The 27,543-nt window shown below is 62.9% G+C and overlaps 1 protein-coding gene across 3 annotated transcripts in view; it reads right to left on the bottom strand.

Moving 5' to 3' along the window:
- mybpc3 (myosin binding protein C3) overlaps positions 1-27,543 on the bottom strand; it is a 1,308,988-nt gene that overhangs the window by 725,983 nt on the left and 555,462 nt on the right. The window lies entirely within an intron of this gene.

Genomic DNA, 27,543 nt, shown 5'->3' with positions numbered 1-27,543 from the left:
CTCCTCTTCATAGTCCCTGGGGTCTCGGACCATTCACCTGCTCTCAGTCCCTGCGGACTCAGATCCCTCTACGGTTCCCAGTCCCTGGGGTCTCGGACCCCTCTCCTACTCCTGGTCCCCGGGGTCTCAAACCCCTCTTCTGCTCCCGGTCCCCGGGGTCTCGGAGCCTTCTCTTGCTCCCTGTCTCTAGGGTCTTTGACCCCTCTCCTGCTCCCCGCCACCGAGTCTCGGAGACCCCTCCTCCTCCCGGTCACTGGGATCTCGGACCCCTCTCCTGCCCCCAGTCCCTGGGGTCTCGGACCCCTCTCCTCCTCCCAGTCCCTGGCGTCTCAGATCCCCCTCCTGCTCCCGGTCCCCGGAGTCTCGGACCCCTCTCTTTCTTCCAATCCCTGGGTTTTCGGATCCCTCTGCTGCTCCGAATGTCGTGGACATCAGACCCTTCTCCTGCACCCAGTCGCTGTGGTCTCAGGCCCATCTCCTGTTCCCAGTACCTATGTTCTCGTACCCTTCTACTGCTCCCAGTCACTGGGGTCTCGGAGCACTCTCCTCCTCCCAGTCCCTGGGGTCTCGGACCCCTTTCCTGCACCCAATCCCTCGGGTCTCACCATTCTCCTCTTCCCAGTCACCGGGTCTCAGAGCCCTCTCCAGTTCCCAGTTCCTGGGGTCTCAGACGCCACCTCCTGCTCCCGGTCCCCGGTGTCTCGGACCCTTCTCCTGCTCCCAGTCACTGGGGTCTCGGGTTCCTCTCCTGCTTCCAGTCACCGGGTCTCAGACCACTCTCCTGCTCCCAGAACGTGGGGTGTAGGTCGCCTCTCCTGTTGCCAGTCCCTGGTGTCTCGGGCCCCGCTCCTGCTTCCAGCATCTGGGGTCTCGGACCCCTATCCTTCTCCCAGTCCCCGGCTCTCAGGTCCCCCTACTGATCCCAGTCCCTGGGGTCTCAGACCCCTCTCCACCTCCCAATCCCTGGGGTCTCTGACACAACTCCTGCTCCCAGTCCCTCGGGTCTCAGAAACTTCTCCTGCTCCCAGTCCCTGGGGTCTCGGGTACCATTCCTGCTCCCAGTCCCTGGGGTCTCGGACCCCTCTCCTGCTCCCAGTCCCTGGGGTCTCGGACCCCTCTCCTGCCCCAGTCCCTGGGGTCTCGGACCCCTCTCCTGCTCCCAGTGCCTGGGGTCTCGGACCCTTCTCCTGCCCCAGTCCCTGGGGTCTCGGACCCCTCTCCTGCTCCTAGTTTCCGCATATCAAACCCCTCCGCGGCATCCAGTCCGTTGGGTCTCGGGACCATCTCCAGCTCCCTGCCACCGGGTCACGGACCCCTCTCCTGCTCCTACTGCCTGGGCTATCGGAAACCTCTCCTGCTCCCAGTCACTTGCATCTCAGACCATTCTCCTGCTTCCAGTCTCTTGGGTCTCAGATCCCTCTCCTGCTCCCAGTCCCTGGAGTCTCAGGAACGTCTCCTGCTCCCAGTCCCTGGGGTCTCAGATCCGTCTCCTGCTCCCTGTCCCTAGGGTCTTGGACCCCTCTCCTGCACCCAGTCCCTGGGGTCTCGGACCCCTCTCCTGCACCAAGTCCCTGGGGTCTCAGATCCCCTTCCTGCTCCCGGTCCCCGGAATGTCGGACCCTTCTCTTTCTTCCAATCCCTGGGGTCTCGGACCCCTCTCCTGCTCCCAGTCCCTGGGGATTCGGACCACTACCCTGCTCCCAGTCACTGGGGATTCAGATCCCTCTCCAGTTCCCAGTCCCTGGGTCTCGGAACCCTCCCCTGCTGCCATTCCCTGGGGTCTCGGACCCTTCTCCTGCTTCCAGTGCCTGGTTCTCGGACTCATCTACTGCTCCCAGTCCCGGCTCGGATCCCTCTCGTGCTCCCAGTCCCTGGGGTCTTGGACCCTTCTCCTGCTTCCAGTCTCTTGGGTCTCAGACCCCTCTCCTGCTCCCAGTCCCTGGGGTCTTGGACCCCTCTCCTGCTCCCAGTCCCTGGGGACTCGGACCCCTCTCCTGCACCAAGTCCCTGGGGTCTCAGATCCCCTTCCTGCTCCCGGTCCCCGGAGTCTCGGACCCTTCTCTTTCTTCCAATCCCTGGGGTCTCGGACCCCTCTCCTGCTCCCAGTCCCTGGGGATTCGGACCACTACCCTGCTCCCAGTCACTGGGGATTCAGATCCCTCTCCAGTTCCCAGTCCCTGGGATCTCGGAACCCTCCCCTGCTGCCATTCCCTGGGGTCTCGGACCCTTCTCCTGCTTCCAGTGCCTGGTTCTCGGACTCATCTACTGCTCCCAGTCCCAGCTCGGATCCCTCTCCTGCTCCCAGTCCCTGGGGTCTTGGACCCTTCTCCTGCTTCCAGTCTCTTGGGTCTCAGACCCCTCTCCTGCTCCCAGTCCCTGGGGTCTTGGACCCCTCTCCTGTTCATAGTCCCTGGGGTCTCAGACCCCTCTCCTGCTCCCAGTCCCAGGGGTCTCAGACCCCTCTCCTGTTCATAGTCCCTGGGGTCTCAGACCACTCAACTGCTCTCAATCCCTGGGGACTCAGATCCCTCTCCAGTTCCCAGTCCCTGGAGTCTCGGACACCTCTCTTACTCCCAGTCCCTGGAGTCTCGGACCCCTCTCCTGCTCCCAGTCCCAGGGATCTCGCACCCCTCTTCTGTTCTCAATCCCTGGGGTCTTGGACAAATCACCTGCTCTCAGTCCCTGGGGTCTCAGATCTTTCTCCAGTTCCCACTACCTGGGGTCTCGGACCCCTCTCCTGCTCCCAGTCCTTGGGGTCTCGGACCCCTCTCCTGCTTCCAGTCTCTGGGTCTCAGACCCCTCTCCTGCTCCCAGTCCCTGGGGTCTCGGGTACCACTCCTGCTCCCAGTCCCTGGCGTCTCGGACCAACTCCTGCTCCCAGTCCTTGGGGTCTCGGACCCCTCTCCTGCACCCAGTCCCTGGTGTCTTGGACAACTATCCTGCTCCCAGTCCCGGGGGTCTCAGACCCCTCTCCTGCTCCCCGTCCCTGGTGTCTTGGACCAACCTCCTTTCCCCGTCCCTGGGTACTCGAACACCTCTCGTGCCCCCAGTCCCTGGGGTCTCAGATCCCTCTCCAGGCCCCTGTCCCTGGGGTCTCGGACCCCTCTCCCGCTACCAGTCCCTGGGGTCTCGGACCCCTCTCCTGCTCCCAGTCACCGGGTCTCAGACCTCTCTCCTGCTCCGTGTCCCAAGGTGTCTAGGACCCCTCTCCTGTTCCCAATCCATGGGGTCACGGACCACTCACCTGCTCTCAGTCCCTGCGGTCTCAGATCTCTCTCCAGTTCCCAGTACCTGGGGTCTCGGACCCCTCAACTGCTCCCAATCCCTGGGGTCTGGGACCACTCTCCTGCTCCCAGTCCCTGGGGTCTCAGACCCCTATCCTGCTCCCAGTCCCTGAGGTCTCGGGCCCCTCTCCTGCTTCCAGTTTCTGAATCATGCACCCCTCCCCGGCTTCAGGTCCGTGGGGTCTCGGACCCCTCTACTGCTGCCTGCCACCGGGTCTTGGACCCCTCTCCTGCTCCCAGTGCCTGAGGTCTCAGACCCCTTTCCTGCTCACAGTCCCAGGGGTCTCAGAGAACTTTCTTGCTTCCAGTCAACGGGTCTCAGCCCACTCTCCTGCTCCCAGTCCCTGGGTCTCGGACACCTCTACTGCTCTTAGTCCCTGGGGTCTCGGATCCCTCTCCTGCTCCCAGTCCCTGGGGTCTCGGACCCCTCTCCTGCTTCTAGTCTCTTGGGTCTCGGACCCCTCTCCTGCTCCCAGTCCCTGGGGTCTTGGACCCCTCTCCTGCTCTCAATCCCTGGTGACTCAGATCGCTCTCCAGCTCCCAGTCCCTGGGGTCGCGGACCCCTCGTTCCCACAGTCCCTGGGGTCTCAGATCCCTCTCCAGGCCCCAGTCCCTGGGGTCTCGGACCACTCTCCCGCTCCCAGTCCCTGGGGTCTCGGACCCCTCTACTGCTCCCAATCCCTGGGGTCTGGGACCACTCTCCTGCTGCCATTCCCTGGGGTCTCAGACCCTTCTCCTGCTTGCAGTCCCTGGGTCTCGGACTCCTCTACTGCTCCCAGTCCCGGCTCGGATCCCTCTCCTGCTCCCAGTCCCTGGTGACTCAGATCCATCTCCAGCTCCCAGTCCCTGGGGTCTCGGACCCCTCTCTTGCTCCCAGTCCCTGGGGTCTTGGACCACTCTCCTACTCCCGGTCCCCGGGGTCTCGGGACTTCTCCTGTTCCCAGTCCCAGGGGTCTTGGACCCCCTCCTGTTCTCAATCCATGGGGTCTTGGACAATTATACTGCTCCCCGTCCCCGGGGTCTCAGACCCCTCTCCTGCTCCGTGTCCCAGGTGTCTTGGACCACGCTCCTGTTCCCAATCCCTGGGGTCAAGGACCACTCACCTGCTCTCAGTCCCTGGGGTCTCAGATCCCTCTCCAGGCCCCAGTCCCAGGGGTCTCGGACCCCTCTCCTGTTCCCAATCCTGGGGTCACGGACCACTCACCTGCTCTCAGTCCCTGGGGTCTCAGATCTCTCTCCAGTTCCCAGTACCTGGGGTCTCGGAACCCTCTACTGCTCCCAATCCCTGGGGTCTGGGACCACTATCCTGCTCCCAGTCCCTGGGGTCTCAGACCCCTATCCTGCTCCCAGTCCCTGAGGTCTCGGGCCCCTCTCCTGCTCCCAGTTTCTGCATCATGGACCCCTCCCCGGCTTCCAGTCCATGGGGTCTCGGACCCCTCTACTACTGCCTGCCACCGGGTCTCGGACCCCTCTCCTGCTCACAGTCCCAGGGGTCTCAGACCCCTTTCCTGCTTCCAGTCAACGGGTCTCAGCCCACTCTCCTGCTCCCAGTCCCTGGGTCTCGGACACCTCTACTGCTCTTAGTCCCTGGGGTCTCGGATCCCTCTCCTGCTCCCAGTCCCTGGGTTCTCGGACCCCTCTCCTGCTTCCAGTCTCTTGGGTCTCGGACCCCTCTCCTGTTCCCAGTCCCTGGGGTCTTGGACCCCTCTCCTGCTCTCAATCCCTGGTGAGTCAGATCGCTCTCCAGCTCCCAGTCCCTGGGGTCTCAGACCCCTCTCTTGTTCCCAGTCCCTGGTGTCTTGGACCACTTTCCTACTCCCAGTCCCCAGGGTCTCGGGCCTTCTCCTGCTCTCAATCCCTGGGGTCTCGGACCCCTCTCCTGAACCCAGTCCCTGGTGTCTTGGACAACTATCCTGCTCCCAGTCCCTGGGGTCTCAGACCCCTCTCCTGCTCCCCGTCCCTGGTGTCTTGGACCAATCTCCTTTCCCCGTCCCTGGGTACTCGAACCCCTCTCGTGCCCTCAGTCCCTGGGATCTCAGATCCCTCTCCAGGACCCAGTCCCTGGGGGCTCGGACCCCTCTCCCGCTCCAAGTCCCTGGGGTCTCGGACCCCTCTCCTGCTCCCAGTCACCGGGTCTCAGACCTCTCTCCTGCTCCGTGTCCCAAGGTGTCTTGGACCACGCTCCTGTTCCCAATCCATGGGGTCACGGACCACTCACCTGCTCTCAGTCCCTGGGGTCTCAGATCTCTCTCCAGTTCCCAGTACCTGGGGTCTCGGACCCCTCAACTGCTCCCAATCCCTGGGGTCTGGGACCACTCTCCTGCTCCCAGTCCCAGGGGTCTCGGACCCCTATCCTGCTCCCAGACCCTGAGGTCTCGGGCCCCTCTCCTGCTTCCAGTTTCTGAATCACGGACCCCTCCCCGGCTTCCAGTCCGTGGGGTCTCGGACCACTCTACTGCTGCCTGCCACCGGGTCTTGGACCCCTCTCCTGCTCCCAGTGCCTGAGGTCTCAGACCCCTTTACTGCTCACAGTACCAGGGGTCTCAGACCACTTTCTTGCTTCCAGTCAACGGGTCTCAGCCCACTCTCCTGCTCCCAGTTCCTGGGTCTCGGACTCCTCTACTGCTCTTAGTCCCTGGGGTCTCGGATCCCTCTCCTGCTCCGAGTCCCTGGGGTCTCGGACCCCTCTCCTGCTTCCAGTCTCCGGGTCTCGGACCCCTCTCCTGCTCCCAGTCCCTGGGGTCTTGGACCCCTCTCCTGCTCTTAATCCCTGGTGACTCAGATCGCTCTCCAGCTCCCAGTCCCTGGGGTCTCAGACTCTTCTCCTGCTTGCAGTCCCTGGGTCTCGGACTCCTCTACTGCTCCCAGTCCCGGCTCGGATCCCTCTCCTGCTCCCCGTCCCTAGGGTCTCGGACCCCTCTCCTGCTCTCAATCCCTGGGGTCTTGGACCCCTCTCCTGCTCTCAATCCCTGGTGACTCAGATCCCTCTCCAGCTCCCAGTCCCTGGGGTCTCGGACCCCTATCTTGCTCCCAGTCCCTGGGGTCTTGGACCACTCTCCTACTCCCGGTCCCCGGGGTTTCGGGACTTCTCCTGCTCCCAGTCCCAGGGGTTACGGACCCCCTCCTGTTCTCAATCCCAGGGGTCTTGGACAACTATCCTGCTCCCAGTCCCTGGGGTCTCACACCCCTCTCCTGCTCCCCGTCCCTGGTCTCTTGGACCAATCTCCTTTCCCCGTCCCTGGGGACTCGAACCCCTCTCGTGCCCCCAGTCCCTGGGGTCTCGGACCCCTCTCCTGCTCCCAGTCACCGGGTCTCAGACCTCTTTCCTGCTCCGTGTCCCAGGTGTCTTGGACCACGCTCCTGTTCCCAATCCCTGGGGTCAAGGACCACTCACCTGCTCTCAGTCCCTGGGGTCTCAGATTTCTCTCCAGTTCCCAGTACCTGGGGTCTCGGACCCCTCTACTGCTCCCAATCCTTGGGGTCTGGGACCACTCTCCTGCTCCCAGTCCCTGGGTTCTCAGACCCCTCTCCTGCTCCCAGTCCCTCAGGTCTCGGGCCCCTCTCCTGCTTCCAGTTTCTGCATCATGGAACCCTCCCCGGCTTCCAATCAGTGGGGTCACGGACCCCTCTACTACTGCCTGCCACCGGGTCTCGGACCGCTCTCTTGCTCCTAGTCCCTGGTGTCTTGGACAACTATCCTGCTCCCAGTCCCTGGGGTCTCACACCCCTCTCCTGCTCCCCGTCCCTGGTGTCTTGGACCAATATCCTTTCCCCGTCCCTTGGTACTCGAACCCCTCTCGTGACCCCAGTCCTTGGGGTCTCAGAGCCCTCTCCAGGTCCCAGTCCCTGGGGTCTCGGGCCCCTCTCCTGCTCCATTTCACCGGGTCTCAGACCTCTTTCCTGCTCCGTGTTCCCGGTGTCTTGGACCACGCTCCTGTTCCCAATCCCTGGGGTCAAGGACCACTCACCTGCTCTCAGTCCCTGGGGTCTCAGATCCCTCTCCAGGCCCCAGTCCCAGGGGTCACGGACCCCTCTCCTGTTCACAATCCATGAGGTCACGGACCACTCAACAGCTCTCAGTCCCTGGGGTCTCAGATCTCTAGCCAGTTCCCAGTACCTGGGGTCTCGGACACCTCTACTGCTCCCAATCCCTGGGGTCTGGGACCACTCTCCTGCTGCCATTCCCTGGGGTCTCAGACCCTTCTCCTGCTTGCAGTCCCTGGGTCTCGGACTCCTCTACTGCTCCCAGTCCCGGCTCGGATCCCTCTCCTGCTCCCCGTCCCTAGGGTCTCGGACCCCTCTCCTGCTCTCAATCCCTGGGGTCTTGGACCCCTCTCCTGCTCTCAATCCCTGGTGACTCAGATCCCTCTCCAGCTCCCAGTCCCTGGGGTCTCGGACCCCTATCTTGCTCCCAGTCCCTGGGGTCTTGGACCACTCTCCTACTCCCGGTCCCCGGGGTTTCGGGACTTCTCCTGCTCCCAGTCCCAGGGGTTACGGACCCCCTCCTGTTCTCAATCCCAGCGGTCTTGGACAACTATCCTGCTCCCAGTCCCTGGGGTCTCGGACCCCTCTCCTGCTCCCAGTCACCGGGTCTCAGACCTCTTTCCTGCTCCGTGTCCCAGGTGTCTTGGACCACGCTCCTGTTCCCAATCCCTGGGGTCAAGGACCACTCACCTGCTCTCAGTCCCTGGGGTCTCAGATCTCTCTCCAGTTCCCAGTACCTGGGGTCTCGGACACCTCTCCTGCTCCCAGTCCCTGAGGTCTCGGGCCCGTCTCCTGCTTCCAGTTTCTGCATCATGGACCCCTCCCCGGCTTCCAATCCATGGGGTCATGGACCCCTCTACTACTGCCTGCCACCGGGTCTCGGACCCCTCTCCTGCTCCCAGTGCCTGAGGTCTCAGACCCCTTTCCTGCTTCCAGTCAACGGGTCTCAGCCCACTCTCCTGCTCCCAGTCCCTGGGTCTCGGACTCCACTACTGCTCTTAGTCCCTGGGGTCTCGGATCCCTCTCCTGATCCCAGTCCCTGGCGTCTCGGACCCCTCTCCTGCTTCCAGTCTCTTGGGTCTCGGACCCCTCTCCTGCTCTGAGTCCCTGGGGTCTTGGTCCCCTCTCCTGCTTCCAGTCTCTTGCGTCTTGGACCCCTCTCCTGCTCACAGTCCCTGGGGTCTCGGACCCCTCTCCTGCTTCCAGTCTCTTGGGTCTCGGACTCCTCTCCTGCTCCCAGTCCCTGGGGTGTCTGACACATCTCCTGCTCCCAGTCCCTCGGGTCTCAGACACTTCTCCTGCTCCCAGTCCCTGGGTCTCGGAACCCACTCCTGCTCCCAGTCACCGGGTCTCAGACCTCTCTCCTGCTCCGTGTCCCAGGTGTCTTGGACCACGCTCCTGTTCCCAATCCCTGGGGTCCAGGACCACTCACCTGCTCTCAGTCCCTGGGGTCTCAGATCTCTCTCCGGTTCCCAGTACCTGGGGTCTCGGACCCCTCTACTGCTCCCAATCCCTGGGGTCTGGGACCACTCTCCTGCTCCCAGTCCCTGGGGTCTCAGACCCCTCCCCTGCTCCCAGTTTCTGCATCATGGACCCCTCCCCGGGTTCCAGTCCGTGGGGTCTCGGACCCCTCTACTGCTGCCTGCCACCGGGTCTCGGACCCCTCTCCTGCTCCCAGTGCCTGAGGACTCAGACCCCTTTCCTACTCACAGTCCCAGGGGTCTCAGACCCCTTTCCTGCTTCCAGTCAACAGGTCTCAGCCCACTCTCCTGCTCCCAGTCCCTGGGTCTCGGACTCCTCTACTGCTCTTAGTCCCTGGGGTCTCGGATCCCTCTCCTGCTCCCAGTCCCTGGGGTCTCGGACCCCTCTCCTGCTCCCAGTCCCTGGGGTCTTGGACCCCTCTCCTGCTCTCAATCCCTGGTGACTTGGACAACTATCCTGCTCCCAGTCCCTGGGGTCTTGGACCCCTCTCCAGCTCCCAGTCCCTGGGGTCTCAGACCACTCTCTTGCTCCCAGTCCCTGGTGTCTTGGACAACTATCCTGCTCCCAATCCCTGGGGTCTCAGACCCCTCTCCTGCTCCCCGTCCCTGGTTTCTTGGACCAATCTCCTTTCCCCGTCCCTGGGTACTCGAACCCCTCTCGTGCCCCCAGTCCTTGGGTTCTCAGATCCCTCTCCAGGTCCCAGTCCATGGGGTCTCGGACCACTCTCCCGCTACCAGTCCCTGGGGTCTCGGACCCCTCTCCTGCTCCCAGTCACCGGGTCTCAGACCTCTCTCCTGCTCCGTATCCCAAGGTGTCTAGGACCCCTCTCCTGTTCCCAATCCATGGGGTCACGGACCACTCACCTGCTCTCAGTCCCTGCGGTCTCAGATCTCTCTCCAGTTCCCAGTACCTGGGGTCTCGGACCCCTCAACTGCTCCCAATCCCTGGGGTCTGGGACCACTCTCCTGCTCCCAGTCCCTGGGGTCTCAGACCCCTATCCTGCTCCCAGTCCCTGAGGTCTCGGGCCCCACTCCTGCTTCCAGTTTCTGAATCATGCACCCCTCCCCGGCTTCAGGTCCGTGGGGTCTCGGACCCCTCTACTGCTGCCTGCCACCGGGTCTTGGACCCCTCTCCTGCTCCCAGTGCCCGAGGTCTCAGACCCCTTTCCTGCTCACAGTCCCAGGGGTCTCAGAGAACTTTCTTGCTTCCAGTCAACGGGTCTCAGCCCACTCTCCTGCTCCCAGTCCCTGGGTCTCGGACACCTCTACTGCTCTTAGTCCCTGGGGTCTCGGATCCCTCTCCTGCTCCCAGTCCCTGGGGTCTCGGACCCCTCTCCTGCTTCCAGTCTCTTGGGTCTCGGACCCCTCTCCTGCTCCCAGTCCCTGGGGTCTTGGACCCCTCTCCTGCTCTCAATCCCTGGTGACTCAGATCGCTCTCCAGCTCCCAGTCCCTGGGGTCGCGGACCCCTCGTTCCCACAGTCCCTGGGGTCTCAGATCCCTCTCCAGGCCCCAGTCCCTGGGGTCTCGGACCACTCTCCCGCTCCCAGTCCCTGGGGTCTCGGACCCCTCTACTGCTCCCAATCCCTGGGGTCTGGGACCACTCTCCTGCTGCCATTCCCTGGGGTCTCAGACCCTTCTCCTGCTTGCAGTCCCTGGGTCTCGGACTCCTCTACTGCTCCCAGTCCCGGCTCGGATCCCTCTCCTGCTCCCAGTCCCTGGTGACTCAGATCCATCTCCAGCTCCCAGTCCCTGGGGTCTCGGACCCCTCTCTTGCTCCCAGTCCCTGGGGTCTTGGACCACTCTCCTACTCCCGGTCCCCGGGGTCTCGGGACTTCTCCTGTTCCCAGTCCCAGGGGTCTTGGACCCCCTCCTGTTCTCAATCCCTGGGGTCTTGGACAATTATACTGCTCCCCGTCCCCGGGGTCTCAGACCCCTCTCCTGCTCCGTGTCCCAGGTGTCTTGGACCACGCTCCTGTTCCCAATCCCTGGGGTCAAGGACCACTCACCTGCTCTCAGTCCCTGGGGTCCCAGATCCCTCTCCAGGCCCCAGTCCCAGGGGTCTCGGACCCCTCTCCTGTTCCCAATCCTGGGGTCACGGACCACTCACCTGCTCTCAGTCCCTGGGGTCTCAGATCTCTCTCCAGTTCCCAGTACCTGGGGTCTCGGAACCCTCTACTGCTCCCAATCCCTGGGGTCTGGGACCACTATCCTGCTCCCAGTCCCTGGGGTCTCAGACCCCTATCCTGCTCCCAGTCCCTGAGGTCTCGGGCCCCTCTCCTGCTCCCAGTTTCTGCATCATGGACCCCTCCCCGGCTTCCAGTCCATGGGGTCTCGGACCCCTCTACTACTGCCTGCCACCGGGTCTCGGACCCCTCTCCTGCTCACAGTCCCAGGGGTCTCAGACCCCTTTCCTGCTTCCAGTCAACGGGTCTCAACCCACTCTCCTGCTCCCAGTCCCTGGGTCTCGGACACCTCTACTGCTCTTAGTCCCTGGGGTCTCGGATCCCTCTCCTGCTCCCAGTCCCTGGGTTCTCGGACCCCTCTCCTGCTTCCAGTCTCTTGGGTCTCGGACCCCTCTCCTGTTCCCAGTCCCTGGGGTCTTGGACCCCTCTCCTGCTCTCAATCCCTGGTGAGTCAGATCGCTCTCCAGCTCCCAGTCCCTGGGGTCTCAGACCCCTCTCTTGCTCCCAGTCCCTGGTGTCTTGGACCACTTTCCTACTCCCAGTCCCCAGGGTCTCGGGCCTTCTCCTGCTCTCAATCCCTGGGGTCTCGGACCCCTCTCCTGAACCCAGTCCCTGGTGTCTTGGACAACTATCCTGCTCCCAGTCCCTGGGGTCTCAGACCCCTCTCCTGCTCCCCGTCCCTGGTGTCTTGGACCAATCTCCTTTCCCCGTCCCTGGGTACTCGAACCCCTCTCGTGCCCTCAGTCCCTGGGATCTCAGATCCCTCTCCAGGACCCAGTCCCTGGGGGCTCGGACCCCTCTCCCGCTCCAAGTCCCTGGGGTCTCGGACCCCTCTCCTGCTCCCAGTCACCGGGTCTCAGACCTCTCTCCTGCTCCGTGTCCCAAGGTGTCTTGGACCACGCTCCTGTTCCCAATCCATGGGGTCACGGACAACTCACCTGCTCTCAGTCCCTGGGGTCTCAGATCTCTCTCCAGTTCCCAGTACCTGGGGTCTCGGACCCCTCAACTGCTCCCAATCCCTGGGGTCTGGGACCACTCTCCTGCTCCCAGTCCCAGGGGTCTCGGACCCCTATCCTGCTCCCAGACCCTGAGGTCTCGGGCCCCTCTCCTGCTTCCAGTTTCTGAATCACGGACCCCTCCCCGGCTTCCAGTCCGTGGGGTCTCGGACCACTCTACTGCTGCCTGCCACCGGGTCTTGGACCCCTCTCCTGCTCCCAGTGCCTGAGGTCTCAGACCCCTTTACTGCTCACAGTACCAGGGGTCTCAGACCACTTTCTTGCTTCCAGTCAACGGGTCTCAGCCCACTCTCCTGCTCCCAGTTCCTGGGTCTCGGACTCCTCTACTGCTCTTAGTCCCTGGGGTCTCGGATCCCTCTCCTGCTCCAAGTCCCTGGGGTCTCGGACCCCTCTCCTGCTTCCAGTCTCCGGGTCTCGGACCCCTCTCCTGCTCCCAGTCCCTGGGGTCTTGGACCCCTCTCCTGCTCTTAATCCCTGGTGACTCAGATCGCTCTCCAGCTCCCAGTCCCTGGGGTCTCAGACTCTTCTCCTGCTTGCAGTCCCTGGGTCTCGGACTCCTCTACTGCTCCCAGTCCCGGCTCGGATCCCTCTCCTGCTCCCCGTCCCTAGGGTCTCGGACCCCTCTCCTGCTCTCAATCCCTGGGGTCTTGGACCCCTCTCCTGCTCTCAATCCCTGGTGACTCAGATCCCTCTCCAGCTCCCAGTCCCTGGGGTCTCGGACCCCTATCTTGCTCCCAGTCCCTGGGGTCTTGGACCACTCTCCTACTCCCGGTCCCCGGGGTTTCGGGACTTCTCCTGCTCCCATTCCCAGGGGTTACGGACCCCCTCCTGTTCTCAATCCCAGGGGTCTTGGACAACTATCCTGCTCCCAGTCCCTGGGGTCTCACACCCCTCTCCTGCTCCCCGTCCCTGGTCTCTTGGACCAATCTCCTTTCCCCGTCCCTGGGGACTCGAACCCCTCTCGTGCCCCCAGTCCCTGGGGTCTCGGACCCCTCTCCTGCTCCCAGTCACCGGGTCTCAGACCTCTTTCCTGCTCCGTGTCCCAGGTGTCTTGGACCACGCTCCTGTTCCCAATCCCTGGGGTCAAGGACCACTCACCTGCTCTCAGTCCCTGGGGTCTCAGATTTCTCCCCAGTTCCCAGTACCTGGGGTCTCGGACCCCTCTACTGCTCCCAATCCTTGGGGTCTGGGACCACTCTCCTGCTCCCAGTCCCTGGGTTCTCAGACCCCTCTCCTGCTCCCAGTCCCTCAGGTCTCGGGCCCCTCTCCTGCTTCCAGTTTCTGCATCATGGAACCCTCCCCGGCTTCCAATCAGTGGGGTCACGGACCCCTCTACTACTGCCTGCCACCGGGTCTCGGACCGCTCTCTTGCTCCTAGTCCCTGGTGTCTTGGACAACTATCCTGCTCCCAGTCCCTGGGGTCTCACACCCCTCTCCTGCTCCCCGTCCCTGGTGTCTTGGACCAATCTCCTTTCCCCGTCCCTTGGTACTCGAACCCCTCTCGTGACCCCAGTCCTTGGGGTCTCAGATCCCTCTCCAGGTCCCAGTCCCTGGGGTCTCGGGCCCCTCTCCTGCTCCATTTCACCGGGTCTCAGACCTCTTTCCTGCTCCGTGTTCCCGGTGTCTTGGACCACGCTCCTGTTCCCAATCCCTGGGGTCAAGGACCACTCACCTGCTCTCAGTCCCTGGGGTCTCAGATCCCTCTCCAGGCCCCAGTCCCAGGGGTCACGGACCCCTCTCCTGTTCACAATCCATGAGGTCACGGACCACTCAACAGCTCTCAGTCCCTGGGGTCTCAGATCTCTAGCCAGTTCCCAGTACCTGGGGTCTTGGACACCTCTACTGCTCCCAATCCCTGGGGTCTGGGACCACTCTCCTGCTGCCATTCCCTGGGGTCTCAGACCCTTCTCCTGCTTGCAGTCCCTGGGTCTCGGACTCCTCTACTGCTCCCAGTCCCGGCTCGGATCCCTCTCCTGCTCCCCGTCCCTAGGGTCTCGGACCCCTCTCCTGCTCTCAATCCCTGGGGTCTTGGACCCCTCTCCTGCTCTCAATCCCTGGTGACTCAGATCCCTATCCAGCTCCCAGTCCCTGGGGTCTCGGACCCCTATCTTGCTCCCAGTCCCTGGGGTCTTGGACCACTCTCCTACTCCCGGTCCCCGGGGTTTCGGGACTTCTCCTGCTCCCAGTCCCAGGGGTTACGGACCCCCTCCTGTTCTCAATCCCAGCGGTCTTGGACAACTATCCTGCTCCCAGTCCCTGGGGTCTCGGACCCCTCTCCTGCTCCCAGTCACCGGGTCTCAGACCTCTTTCCTGCTCCGTGTCCCAGGTGTCTTGGACCACGCTCCTGTTCCCAATCCCTGGGGTCAAGGACCACTCACCTGCTCTCAGTCCCTGGGGTCTCAGATCTCTCTCCAGTTCCCAGTACCTGGGGTCTCGGACACCTCTCCTGCTCCCAGTCCCTGAGGTCTCGGGCCCGTCTCCTGCTTCCAGTTTCTGCATCATGGACCCCTCCCCGGCTTCCAATCCATGGGGTCATGGACCCCTCTACTACTGCCTGCCACCGGGTCTCGGACCCCTCTCCTGCTCCCAGTGCCTGAGGTCTCAGACCCCTTTCCTGCTTCCAGTCAACGGGTCTCAGCCCACTCTCCTGCTCCCAGTCCCTGGGTCTCGGACTCCACTACTGCTCTTAGTCCCTGGGGTCTCGGATCCCTCTCCTGATCCCAGTCCCTGGCGTCTCGGACCCCTCTCCTGCTTCCAGTCTCTTGGGTCTCGGACCCCTCTCCTGCTCTGAGTCCCTGGGGTCTTGGTCCCCTCTCCTGCTTCCAGTCTCTTGCGTCTTGGACCCCTCTCCTGCTCACAGTCCCTGGGGTCTCGGACCCCTCTCCTGCTTCCAGTCTCTTGGGTCTCGGACTCCTCTCCTGCTCCCAGTCCCTGGGGTGTCTGACACATCTCCTGCTCCCAGTCCCTCGGGTCTCAGACACTTCTCCTGCTCCCAGTCCCTGGGTCTCGGAACCCTCTCCTGCTCCCAGTCACCGGGTCTCAGACCTCTCTCCTGCTCCGTGTCCCAGGTGTCTTGGACCACGCTCCTGTTCCCAATCCCTGGGGTCCAGGACCACTCACCTGCTCTCAGTCCCTGGGGTCTCAGATCTCTCTCCGGTTCCCAGTACCTGGGGTCTCGGACCCCTCTACTGCTCCCAATCCCTGGGGTCTGGGACCACTCTCCTGCTCCCAGTCCCTGGGGTCTCAGACCCCTCCCCTGCTCCCAGTTTCTGCATCATGGACCCCTCCCCGGGTTCCAGTCCGTGGGGTCTCGGACCCCTCTACTGCTGCCTGCCACCGGGTCTCGGACCCCTCTCCTGCTCCCAGTGCCTGAGGACTCAGACCCCTTTCCTGCTCACAGTCCCAGGGGTCTCAGACCCCTTTCCTGCTTCCAGTCAACAGGTCGCAGCCCACTCTCCTGCTCCCAGTCCCTGGGTCTCGGACTCCTCTACTGCTCTTAGTCCCTGGGGTCTCGGATCCCTCTCCTGCTCCCAGTCCCTGGGGTCTCGGACCCCTCTCCTGCTCCAGTCCCTGGGGTCTTGGACCCCTCTCCTGCTCTCAATCCCTGGTGACTTGGACAACTATCCTGCTCCCAGTCCCTGGGGTCTCGGACCCCTCTCCAGCTCCCAGTCCCTGGGGTCTCAGACCACTCTCTTGCTCCCAGTCCCTGGTGTCTTGGACAACTATCCTGCTCCCAATCCCTGGGGTCTCAGACCCCTCTCCTGCTCCCCGTCCCTGGTTTCTTGGACCAATCTCCTTTCCCCGTCCCTGGGTACTCGAACCCCTCTCGTGCCCCCAGTCCTTGGGTTCTCAGATCCCTCTCCAGGTCCCAGTCCATGGGGTCTCGGACCACTCTCCCGCTACCAGTCCCTGGGGTCTCGGACCCCTCTCCTGCTCCAAGTCACCGGGTCTCAGACCTCTTTCCTGCTCCGTGTCCCCGGTGTCTTGGACCACGCTCCTGTTCCCAATCCCTGGGGTCAAGGACCACTCACCTGCTCTCAGTCCCTGGGGTCTCAGATCCCTCTCCAGGCCCCAGTCCCAGGGGTCTCGGACCCCTCTCCTGTTCACAATCCATGAGGTCACGGACCACTCACCTGCTCTCAGTCCCTGGGGTCTCAGATCTCTATCCAGTTCCCAGTACCTGGGGTCTTGGACACCTCTACTGCTCCCAATCCCTGGGGTCTGGGACCACTCTCCTGCTGCCATTCCCTGGGATCTCAGACCCTTCTCCTGCTTGCAGTCCCTGGGTCTCGGACTCCTCAACTGCTCCCAGTCCCGGCTCGGATCCCTCTCCTGCTCTCAATCCCTGGGGTCTTGGACACCTCTCCTACTCTCAATCCCTGGTGACTCAGATCCCTCTCCAGCTCCAAGTGCCTGAGGTCTGAGACCCCTTTCCTGCTCACAGTCCCTGGGGTCTCAGACCCCTTTCCTGCTTCCAGTCAACGGGTCTCAGCCCACTCTCCTGCTCCCAGTCCCTGGGTCTCGGACTCCTCTACTGCTCATAGTCCCTGGGGTCTCGGATCCCTCTCCTGCTCCCAGTCCCTGGCGTCTCGGACCCCTCTCCTGCTTCCAGTCTCTTGGGTCTCGGACCCCTCTCCTGCACCCAGTCCCTGGGGTCTCAGACCCCTATCCTGCTCCCAGTCCCTGAGGTCTCAGGCCCCTCTCCTGCTTCCAGTTTCTGCATCATGGACCCCTCCCCGGCTTCCAGTCCGTGGGGTCTCGGACCCCTCTACTGCTGCCTGCCACCGGGTCTTGGACCCCTCTCCTGCTTCCAGTGCCTGAGGTCTCAGACCCCTTTCCTGCTCACAGTCCCAGGGGTCTCAGACCACTTTCTTGCTTCCAGTCAACGGGTCTCAGACCTCTTTCCTGCTCCGTGTCCCCGGTGTCTTGGACCACGCTCCTGTTCCCAATCCCTGGGGTCAAGGACCACTCACCTGCTCTCAGTCCCTGGGGTCTCAGATCCCTCTCCAGGCCCCAGTTCCAGGGGTCTCGGACCCCTCTCCTGTTCACAATCCATGAGGTCACGGACCACTCACCTGCTCTCAGTCCCTGGGGTCTCAGATCTCTATCCAGTTCCCAGTACCTGGGGTCTTGGACACCTCTACTGCTCCCAATCCCTGGGGTCTGGGACCACTCTCCTGCTGCCATTCCCTGGGATCTCAGACCCTTCTCCTGCTTGCAGTCCCTGGGTCTCGGACTCCTCAACTGCTCCCAGTCCCGGCTCGGATCCCTCTCCTGCTCTCAATCCCTGGGGTCTTGGACACCTCTCCTACTCTCAATCCCTGGTGACTCAGATCCCTCTCCAGCTCCAAGTGCCTGAGGTCTGAGACCCCTTTCCTGCTCACAGTCCCTGGGGTCTCAGATCCCTTTCCTGCTTCCAGTCAACGGGTCCCAGCCCACTCTCCTGCTCCCAGTCCCTGGGTCTCGGACTCCTCTACTGCTCATAGTCCCTGGGGTCTCGGATCCCTCTCCTGCTCCCAGTCCCTGGCGTCTCGGAGCCCTCTCCTGCTTCCAGTCTCTTGGGTCTCGGACCCCTCTCCTGCTCCCAGTCCCTGGGGTCTCAGACCCCTATCCTGCTCCCAGTCCCTGAGGTCTCAGGCCCCTCTACTGCTTCCAGTTTCTGCATCATGGACCCCTCCCCGGCTTCCAGTCCGTGGGGTCTTGGACCCCTCTACTGCTGCCTGCCACCGGGTCTTGGACCCCTCTCCTGCTCCCAATGCCTGAGGTCTCAGACCTCTTTCCTGCTCACAGTCCCAGGGGTCTCAGACCACTTTCTTGCTTCCAGTCAACGGGTCTCAGCCCACTCTCCTGCTCCCAGTTCCTGGGTCTCGGACTCCTCTACTGCTCTTAGTCCCTGGGGTCTCGGATCCCTCTCCTGCTCACAGTCCCTGGGGTCTCAGACCCCTCTCCTGCTTCCAGTCTCTTGGGTCTCGGACACCTCTCCTGCTCCCAGTCCCTGGGGTGTCTGACACATCTCCTGCTCCCAGTCCCTCGGGTCTCAGACACTTCTCCTGCTCCCAGTCCCTGGGTCTCGGAACCCTCTCCTGCTCCCAGTCACCGGGTCTCAGACCTCTCTCCTGCTCCGTGTCCCAGGTGTCTTGGACCATGCTCCTGTTCCCAATCCCTGGGGTCCAGGACCACTCACCTGCTCTCAGTCCCTGGGGTCCCAGATCTCTCTCCGGTTCCCAGTACCTGGGGTCTCGGACCCCTCTACTGCTCCCAATCCCTGGGGTCTGGGACCACTCTCCTGCTCCCAGTCCCAGTCCCTGCTCCCAGTTTCTGCATCATGGATCCCTCCCCGGCTTCCAGTCCGTGGGGTCTCGGACCCCTCTACTGCTGCCTGCCACCGGGTCTCGGACACCTCTCCTGCTCCCAGTGCCTGAGGTCTCAGACCCCTTTCCTGCTCACAGTCCCAGGGATCTCAGACCCCTTTCCTGCTTCCAATCAACGGGTCTCAGCCCACTCTCCTGCTCCCAGTCCCTGGGTCTCGGACTCCTCTACTGCTCTTAGTCCCTGGGGTCTCGGATCCCTCTCCTGCTCCCAGTCCCTGGGGTCTCGGACCCCTCTCCTGCTCCCAGTCCCTGGGGTCTTGGACCCCTCTCCTGCTCTCAAACCCTGGTGACTCAGATACCCCTCCAGCTCCCAGTCCCTGGGGTCTCGGACCACTCTCTTGCTCCCAGTCCCTGGTGTCTTGGACAACTATCCTGCTCCCAGTCGCTGGGGTCTCAGACCCCTCTCCTGCTCCCCGTCCCTGGTGTCTTGGACCAATCTCCTTTCCCCGTCCCTGGGTACTCGAACCCCTCTCGTACCCTCAGTCCTTGGGGTCTCAGATCCCTCTCCAGGTCCCAGTCCATGGGGTCTCGGACCACTCTCCCGCTACCAGTCCCTGGGGTCTCGGACCCCTCTCCTGCTCCAAGTCACCGGGTCTCAGACCTCTTTCCTGCTCCATGTCCCCGGTGTCTTGGACCACGCTCCTGTTCCCAATCCCCGGGGTCAAGGACCACTCACCTGCTCTCAGTCCCTGGGGTCTCAGATCCCTCTCCAGGCCCCAGTCCCAGGGGTCTCGGACCCCTCTCCTGTTCCCAATCCATGAGGTCACGGACCACTCACCTGCTCTCAGTCCCTGGGGTCTCAGATCTCTAGCCAGTTCCCAGTACCTGGGGTCTCGGACACCTCTACTGCTCCCAGTCCCTGGGGTCTGGGACCACTCTCCTGCTGCCATTCCCTGGGATCTCAGACCCTTCTCCTGCTTGCAGTCCCTGGGTCTCGGACTCCTCTTCTGCTCCCAGTCCCGGCTCGGATCCCTCTCCTGCTCCCAGTCCCTAGGGTCTCGGACCCCTCTCCTGCTCTCAATCCCTGGGGTCTTGGACCCCTCTCCTGCTCTCAATCCCTGGTGACTCAGATCCCTCTCCAGCTCCCAGTCCCTGGGGTCTTGGACCACTCTCCTACTCCCGGTCCCCGGGGTTTCGGGACTTCTCCTGCTCCCAGTCCCAGGGGTTACGGACCCCCTCCTGTTCTCAATCCCTGGGGTCTTGGACAACTATCCTGCTCCCAGTCCCTGGGGTCTCACACCCCTCTCCTGCTCCCCGTCCCTGGTCTCTTGGACCAATCTCCTTTCCCCGTCCCTGGGGTCTTGGACCCCTCTCCTGCTCCCAGTCACCGGGTCTCAGACCTCTTTCCTGCTCTGTGTCCCAGGTGTCTTGGACCACGCTCCTGTTCCCAATCCCTGGGGTCAAGGACCACTCACCTGCTCTCAGTCCCTGGGGTCTCAGACCCCTATCCTGCTCCCAGTCCCTGAGGTCTCGGGCCCCTCTCCTGCTCCCAGTTTCTGCATCATGGACCCCTCCCCGGCTTCCAGTCCATGGGGTCTCGGACCCCTCTACTACTGCCTGCCACCGGGTCTCGGACCCCTCTCCTGCTCACAGTCCCAGGGGTCTCAGACCCCTTTCCTGCTTCCAGTCAACGGGTCTCAACCCACTCTCCTGCTCCCAGTCCCTGGGTCTCGGACACCTCTACTGCTCTTAGTCCCTGGGGTCTCGGATCCCTCTCCTGCTCCCAGTCCCTGGGTTCTCGGACCCCTCTCCTGCTTCCAGTCTCTTGGGTCTCGGACCCCTCTCCTGTTCCCAGTCCCTGGGGTCTTGGACCCCTCTCCTGCTCTCAATCCCTGGTGAGTCAGATCGCTCTCCAGCTCCCAGTCCCTGGGGTCTCAGACCCCACTCTTGCTCCCAGTCCCTGGTGTCTTGGACCACTTTCCTACTCCCAGTCCCCAGGGTCTCGGGCCTTCTCCTGCTCTCAATCCCTGGGGTCTCGGACCCCTCTCCTGAACCCAGTCCCTGGTGTCTTGGACAACTATCCTGCTCCCAGTCCCTGGGGTCTCAGACCCCTCTCCTGCTCCCCGTCCCTGGTGTCTTGGACCAATCTCCTTTCCCCGTCCCTGGGTACTCGAACCCCTCTCGTGCCCTCAGTCCCTGGGATCTCAGATCCCTCTCCAGGACCCAGTCCCTGGGGGCTCGGACCCCTCTCCCGCTCCAAGTCCCTGGGGTCTCGGACCCCTCTCCTGCTCCCAGTCACCGGGTCTCAGACCTCTCTCCTGCTCCGTGTCCCAAGGTGTCTTGGACCACGCTCCTGTTCCCAATCCATGGGGTCACGGACAACTCACCTGCTCTCAGTCCCTGGGGTCTCAGATCTCTCTCCAGTTCCCAGTACCTGGGGTCTCGGACCCCTCAACTGCTCCCAATCCCTGGGGTCTGGGACCACTCTCCTGCTCCCAGTCCCAGGGGTCTCGGACCCCTATCCTGCTCCCAGACCCTGAGGTCTCGGGCCCCTCTCCTGCTTCCAGTTTCTGAATCACGGACCCCTCCCCGGCTTCCAGTCCGTGGGGTCTCGGACCACTCTACTGCTGCCTGCCACCGGGTCTTGGACCCCTCTCCTGCTCCCAGTGCCTGAGGTCTCAGACCCCTTTACTGCTCACAGTACCAGGGGTCTCAGACCACTTTCTTGCTTCCAGTCAACGGGTCTCAGCCCACTCTCCTGCTCCCAGTTCCTGGGTCTCGGACTCCTCTACTGCTCTTAGTCCCTGGGGTCTCGGATCCCTCTCCTGCTCCAAGTCCCTGGGGTCTCGGACCCCTCTCCTGCTTCCAGTCTCCGGGTCTCGGACCCCTCTCCTGCTCCCAGTCCCTGGGGTCTTGGACCCCTCTCCTGCTCTTAATCCCTGGTGACTCAGATCGCTCTCCAGCTCCCAGTCCCTGGGGTCTCAGACTCTTCTCCTGCTTGCAGTCCCTGGGTCTCGGACTCCTCTACTGCTCCCAGTCCCGGCTCGGATCCCTCTCCTGCTCCCCGTCCCTAGGGTCTCGGACCCCTCTCCTGCTCTCAATCCCTGGGGTCTTGGACCCCTCTCCTGCTCTCAATCCCTGGTGACTCAGATCCCTCTCCAGCTCCCAGTCCCTGGGGTCTCGGACCCCTATCTTGCTCCCAGTCCCTGGGGTCTTGGACCACTCTCCTACTCCCGGTCCCCGGGGTTTCGGGACTTCTCCTGCTCCCATTCCCAGGGGTTACGGACCCCCTCCTGTTCTCAATCCCAGGGGTCTTGGACAACTATCCTGCTCCCAGTCCCTGGGGTCTCACACCCCTCTCCTGCTCCCCGTCCCTGGTCTCTTGGACCAATCTCCTTTCCCCGTCCCTGGGGACTCGAACCCCTCTCGTGCCCCCAGTCCCTGGGGTCTCGGACCCCTCTCCTGCTCCCAGTCACCGGGTCTCAGACCTCTTTCCTGCTCCGTGTCCCAGGTGTCTTGGACCACGCTCCTGTTCCCAATCCCTGGGGTCAAGGACCACTCACCTGCTCTCAGTCCCTGGGGTCTCAGATTTCTCCCCAGTTCCCAGTACCTGGGGTCTCGGACCCCTCTACTGCTCCCAATCCTTGGGGTCTGGGACCACTCTCCTGCTCCCAGTCCCTGGGTTCTCAGACCCCTCTCCTGCTCCCAGTCCCTCAGGTCTCGGGCCCCTCTCCTGCTTCCAGTTTCTGCATCATGGAACCCTCCCCGGCTTCCAATCAGTGGGGTCACGGACCCCTCTACTACTGCCTGCCACCGGGTCTCGGACCGCTCTCTTGCTCCTAGTCCCTGGTGTCTTGGACAACTATCCTGCTCCCAGTCCCTGGGGTCTCACACCCCTCTCCTGCTCCCCGTCCCTGGTGTCTTGGACCAATCTCCTTTCCCCGTCCCTTGGTACTCGAACCCCTCTCGTGACCCCAGTCCTTGGGGTCTCAGATCCCTCTCCAGGTCCCAGTCCCTGGGGTCTCGGGCCCCTCTCCTGCTCCATTTCACCGGGTCTCAGACCTCTTTCCTGCTCCGTGTTCCCGGTGTCTTGGACCACGCTCCTGTTCCCAATCCCTGGGGTCAAGGACCACTCACCTGCTCTCAGTCCCTGGGGTCTCAGATCCCTCTCCAGGCCCCAGTCCCAGGGGTCACGGACCCCTCTCCTGTTCACAATCCATGAGGTCACGGACCACTCAACAGCTCTCAGTCCCTGGGGTCTCAGATCTCTAGCCAGTTCCCAGTACCTGGGGTCTTGGACACCTCTACTGCTCCCAATCCCTGGGGTCTGGGACCACTCTCCTGCTGCCATTCCCTGGGGTCTCAGACCCTTCTCCTGCTTGCAGTCCCTGGGTCTCGGACTCCTCTACTGCTCCCAGTCCCGGCTCGGATCCCTCTCCTGCTCCCCGTCCCTAGGGTCTCGGACCCCTCTCCTGCTCTCAATCCCTGGGGTCTTGGACCCCTCTCCTGCTCTCAATCCCTGGTGACTCAGATCCCTATCCAGCTCCCAGTCCCTGGGGTCTCGGACCCCTATCTTGCTCCCAGTCCCTGGGGTCTTGGACCACTCTCCTACTCCCGGTCCCCGGGGTTTCGGGACTTCTCCTGCTCCCAGTCCCAGGGGTTACGGACCCCCTCCTGTTCTCAATCCCAGGGGTCTTGGACAACTATCCTGCTCCCAGTCCCTGGGGTCTCGGACCCCTCTCCTGCTCCCAGTCACCGGGTCTCAGACCTCTTTCCTGCTCCGTGTCCCAGGTGTCTTGGACCACGCTCCTGTTCCCAATCCCTGGGGTCAAGGACCACTCACCTGCTCTCAGTCCCTGGGGTCTCAGATCTCTCTCCAGTTCCCAGTACCTGGGGTCTCGGACACCTCTCCTGCTCCCAGTCCCTGAGGTCTCGGGCCCGTCTCCTGCTTCCAGTTTCTGCATCATGGACCCCTCCCCGGCTTCCAATCCATGGGGTCATGGACCCCTCTACTACTGCCTGCCACCGGGTCTCGGACCCCTCTCCTGCTCCCAGTGCCTGAGGTCTCAGACCCCTTTCCTGCTTCCAGTCAACGGGTCTCAGCCCACTCTCCTGCTCCCAGTCCCTGGGTCTCGGACTCCACTACTGCTCTTAGTCCCTGGGGTCTCGGATCCCTCTCCTGATCCCAGTCCCTGGCGTCTCGGACCCCTCTCCTGCTTCCAGTCTCTTGGGTCTCGGACCCCTCTCCTGCTCTGAGTCCCTGGGGTCTTGGTCCCCTCTCCTGCTTCCAGTCTCTTGCGTCTTGGACCCCTCTCCTGCTCACAGTCCCTGGGGTCTCGGACCCCTCTCCTGCTTCCAGTCTCTTGGGTCTCGGACTCCTCTCCTGCTCCCAGTCCCTGGGGTGTCTGACACATCTCCTGCTCCCAGTCCCTCGGGTCTCAGACACTTCTCCTGCTCCCAGTCCCTGGGTCTCGGAACCCTCTCCTGCTCCCAGTCACCGGGTCTCAGACCTCTCTCCTGCTCCGTGTCCCAGGTGTCTTGGACCACGCTCCTGTTCCCAATCCCTGGGGTCCAGGACCACTCACCTGCTCTCAGTCCCTGGGGTCTCAGATCTCTCTCCGGTTCCCAGTACCTGGGGTCTCGGACCCCTCTACTGCTCCCAATCCCTGGGGTCTGGGACCACTCTCCTGCTCCCAGTCCCTGGGGTCTCAGACCCCTCCCCTGCTCCCAGTTTCTGCATCATGGACCCCTCCCCGGGTTCCAGTCCGTGGGGTCTCGGACCCCTCTACTGCTGCCTGCCACCGGGTCTCGGACCCCTCTCCTGCTCCCAGTGCCTGAGGACTCAGACCCCTTTCCTGCTCACAGTCCCAGGGGTCTCAGACCCCTTTCCTGCTTCCAGTCAACAGGTCGCAGCCCACTCTCCTGCTCCCAGTCCCTGGGTCTCGGACTCCTCTACTGCTCTTAGTCCCTGGGGTCTCGGATCCCTCTCCTGCTCCCAGTCCCTGGGGTCTCGGACCCCTCTCCTGCTCCAGTCCCTGGGGTCTTGGACCCCTCTCCTGCTCTCAATCCCTGGTGACTTGGACAACTATCCTGCTCCCAGTCCCTGGGGTCTCGGACCCCTCTCCAGCTCCCAGTCCCTGGGGTCTCAGACCACTCTCTTGCTCCCAGTCCCTGGTGTCTTGGACAACTATCCTGCTCCCAATCCCTGGGGTCTCAGACCCCTCTCCTGCTCCCCGTCCCTGGTTTCTTGGACCAATCTCCTTTCCCCGTCCCTGGGTACTCGAACCCCTCTCGTGCCCCCAGTCCTTGGGTTCTCAGATCCCTCTCCAGGTCCCAGTCCATGGGGTCTCGGACCACTCTCCCGCTACCAGTCCCTGGGGTCTCGGACCCCTCTCCTGCTCCAAGTCACCGGGTCTCAGACCTCTTTCCTGCTCCGTGTCCCCGGTGTCTTGGACCACGCTCCTGTTCCCAATCCCTGGGGTCAAGGACCACTCACCTGCTCTCAGTCCCTGGGGTCTCAGATCCCTCTCCAGGCCCCAGTCCCAGGGGTCTCGGACCCCTCTCCTGTTCACAATCCATGAGGTCACGGACCACTCACCTGCTCTCAGTCCCTGGGGTCTCAGATCTCTATCCAGTTCCCAGTACCTGGGGTCTTGGACACCTCTACTGCTCCCAATCCCTGGGGTCTGGGACCACTCTCCTGCTGCCATTCCCTGGGATCTCAGACCCTTCTCCTGCTTGCAGTCCCTGGGTCTCGGACTCCTCAACTGCTCCCAGTCCCGGCTCGGATCCCTCTCCTGCTCTCAATCCCTGGGGTCTTGGACACCTCTCCTACTCTCAATCCCTGGTGACTCAGATCCCTCTCCAGCTCCAAGTGCCTGAGGTCTGAGACCCCTTTCCTGCTCACAGTCCCTGGGGTCTCAGACCCCTTTCCTGCTTCCAGTCAACGGGTCTCAGCCCACTCTCCTGCTCCCAGTCCCTGGGTCTCGGACTCCTCTACTGCTCATAGTCCCTGGGGTCTCGGATCCCTCTCCTGCTCCCAGTCCCTGGCGTCTCGGACCCCTCTCCTGCTTCCAGTCTCTTGGGTCTCGGACCCCTCTCCTGCACCCAGTCCCTGGGGTCTCAGACCCCTATCCTGCTCCCAGTCCCTGAGGTCTCAGGCCCCTCTCCTGCTTCCAGTTTCTGCATCATGGACCCCTCCCCGGCTTCCAGTCCGTGGGGTCTCGGACCCCTCTACTGCTGCCTGCCACCGGGTCTTGGACCCCTCTCCTGCTTCCAGTGCCTGAGGTCTCAGACCCCTTTCCTGCTCACAGTCCCAGGGGTCTCAGACCACTTTCTTGCTTCCAGTCAACGGGTCTCAGACCTCTTTCCTGCTCCGTGTCCCCGGTGTCTTGGACCACGCTCCTGTTCCCAATCCCTGGGGTCAAGGACCACTCACCTGCTCTCAGTCCCTGGGGTCTCAGATCCCTCTCCAGGCCCCAGTTCCAGGGGTCTCGGACCCCTCTCCTGTTCACAATCCATGAGGTCACGGACCACTCACCTGCTCTCAGTCCCTGGGGTCTCAGATCTCTATCCAGTTCCCAGTACCTGGGGTCTTGGACACCTCTACTGCTCCCAATCCCTGGGGTCTGGGACCACTCTCCTGCTGCCATTCCCTGGGATCTCAGACCCTTCTCCTGCTTGCAGTCCCTGGGTCTCGGACTCCTCAACTGCTCCCAGTCCCGGCTCGGATCCCTCTCCTGCTCTCAATCCCTGGGGTCTTGGACACCTCTCCTACTCTCAATCCCTGGTGACTCAGATCCCTCTCCAGCTCCAAGTGCCTGAGGTCTGAGACCCCTTTCCTGCTCACAGTCCCTGGGGTCTCAGATCCCTTTCCTGCTTCCAGTCAACGGGTCCCAGCCCACTCTCCTGCTCCCAGTCCCTGGGTCTCGGACTCCTCTACTGCTCATAGTCCCTGGGGTCTCGGATCCCTCTCCTGCTCCCAGTCCCTGGCGTCTCGGAGCCCTCTCCTGCTTCCAGTCTCTTGGGTCTCGGACCCCTCTCCTGCTCCCAGTCCCTGGGGTCTCAGACCCCTATCCTGCTCCCAGTCCCTGAGGTCTCAGGCCCCTCTACTGCTTCCAGTTTCTGCATCATGGACCCCTCCCCGGCTTCCAGTCCGTGGGGTCTTGGACCCCTCTACTGCTGCCTGCCACCGGGTCTTGGACCCCTCTCCTGCTCCCAATGCCTGAGGTCTCAGATCTCTTTCCTGCTCACAGTCCCAGGGGTCTCAGACCACTTTCTTGCTTCCAGTCAACGGGTCTCAGCCCACTCTCCTGCTCCCAGTTCCTGGGTCTCGGACTCCTCTACTGCTCTTAGTCCCTGGGGTCTCGGATCCCTCTCCTGCTCACAGTCCCTGGGGTCTCAGACCCCTCTCCTGCTTCCAGTCTCTTGGGTCTCGGACACCTCTCCTGCTCCCAGTCCCTGGGGTGTCTGACACATCTCCTGCTCCCAGTCCCTCGGGTCTCAGACACTTCTCCTGCTCCCAGTCCCTGGGTCTCGGAACCCTCTCCTGCTCCCAGTCACCGGGTCTCAGACCTCTCTCCTGCTCCGTGTCCCAGGTGTCTTGGACCATGCTCCTGTTCCCAATCCCTGGGGTCCAGGACCACTCACCTGCTCTCAGTCCCTGGGGTCCCAGATCTCTCTCCGGTTCCCAGTACCTGGGGTCTCGGATCCCTCTACTGCTCCCAATCCCTGGGGTCTGGGACCACTCTCCTGCTCCCAGTCCCAGTCCCTGCTCCCAGTTTCTGCATCATGGATCCCTCCCCGGCTTCCAGTCCGTGGGGTCTCGGACCCCTCTACTGCTGCCTGCCACCGGGTCTCGGACACCTCTCCTGCTCCCAGTGCCTGAGGTCTCAGACCCCTTTCCTGCTCACAGTCCCAGGGATCTCAGACCCCTTTCCTGCTTCCAATCAACGGGTCTCAGCCCACTCTCCTGCTCCCAGTCCCTGGGTCTCGGACTCCTCTACTGCTCTTAGTCCCTGGGGTCTCGGATCCCTCTCCTGCTCCCAGTCCCTGGGGTCTCGGACCCCTCTCCTGCTCCCAGTCCCTGGGGTCTTGGACCCCTCTCCTGCTCTCAAACCCTGGTGACTCAGATACCCCTCCAGCTCCCAGTCCCTGGGGTCTCGGACCACTCTCTTGCTCCCAGTCCCTGGTGTCTTGGACAACTATCCTGCTCCCAGTCGCTGGGGTCTCAGACCCCTCTCCTGCTCCCCGTCCCTGGTGTCTTGGACCAATCTCCTTTCCC

The sequence above is a fragment of the Carcharodon carcharias genome, chromosome 10 (assembly GCF_017639515.1).
Source record: "Carcharodon carcharias isolate sCarCar2 chromosome 10, sCarCar2.pri, whole genome shotgun sequence".
NCBI classification, from domain to species: Eukaryota; Metazoa; Chordata; class Chondrichthyes; order Lamniformes; family Lamnidae; genus Carcharodon; species Carcharodon carcharias.
The sequence above is the reverse complement of the archived record's forward strand: the minus strand, read 5'-3'. Positions and strand labels throughout refer to the sequence as shown.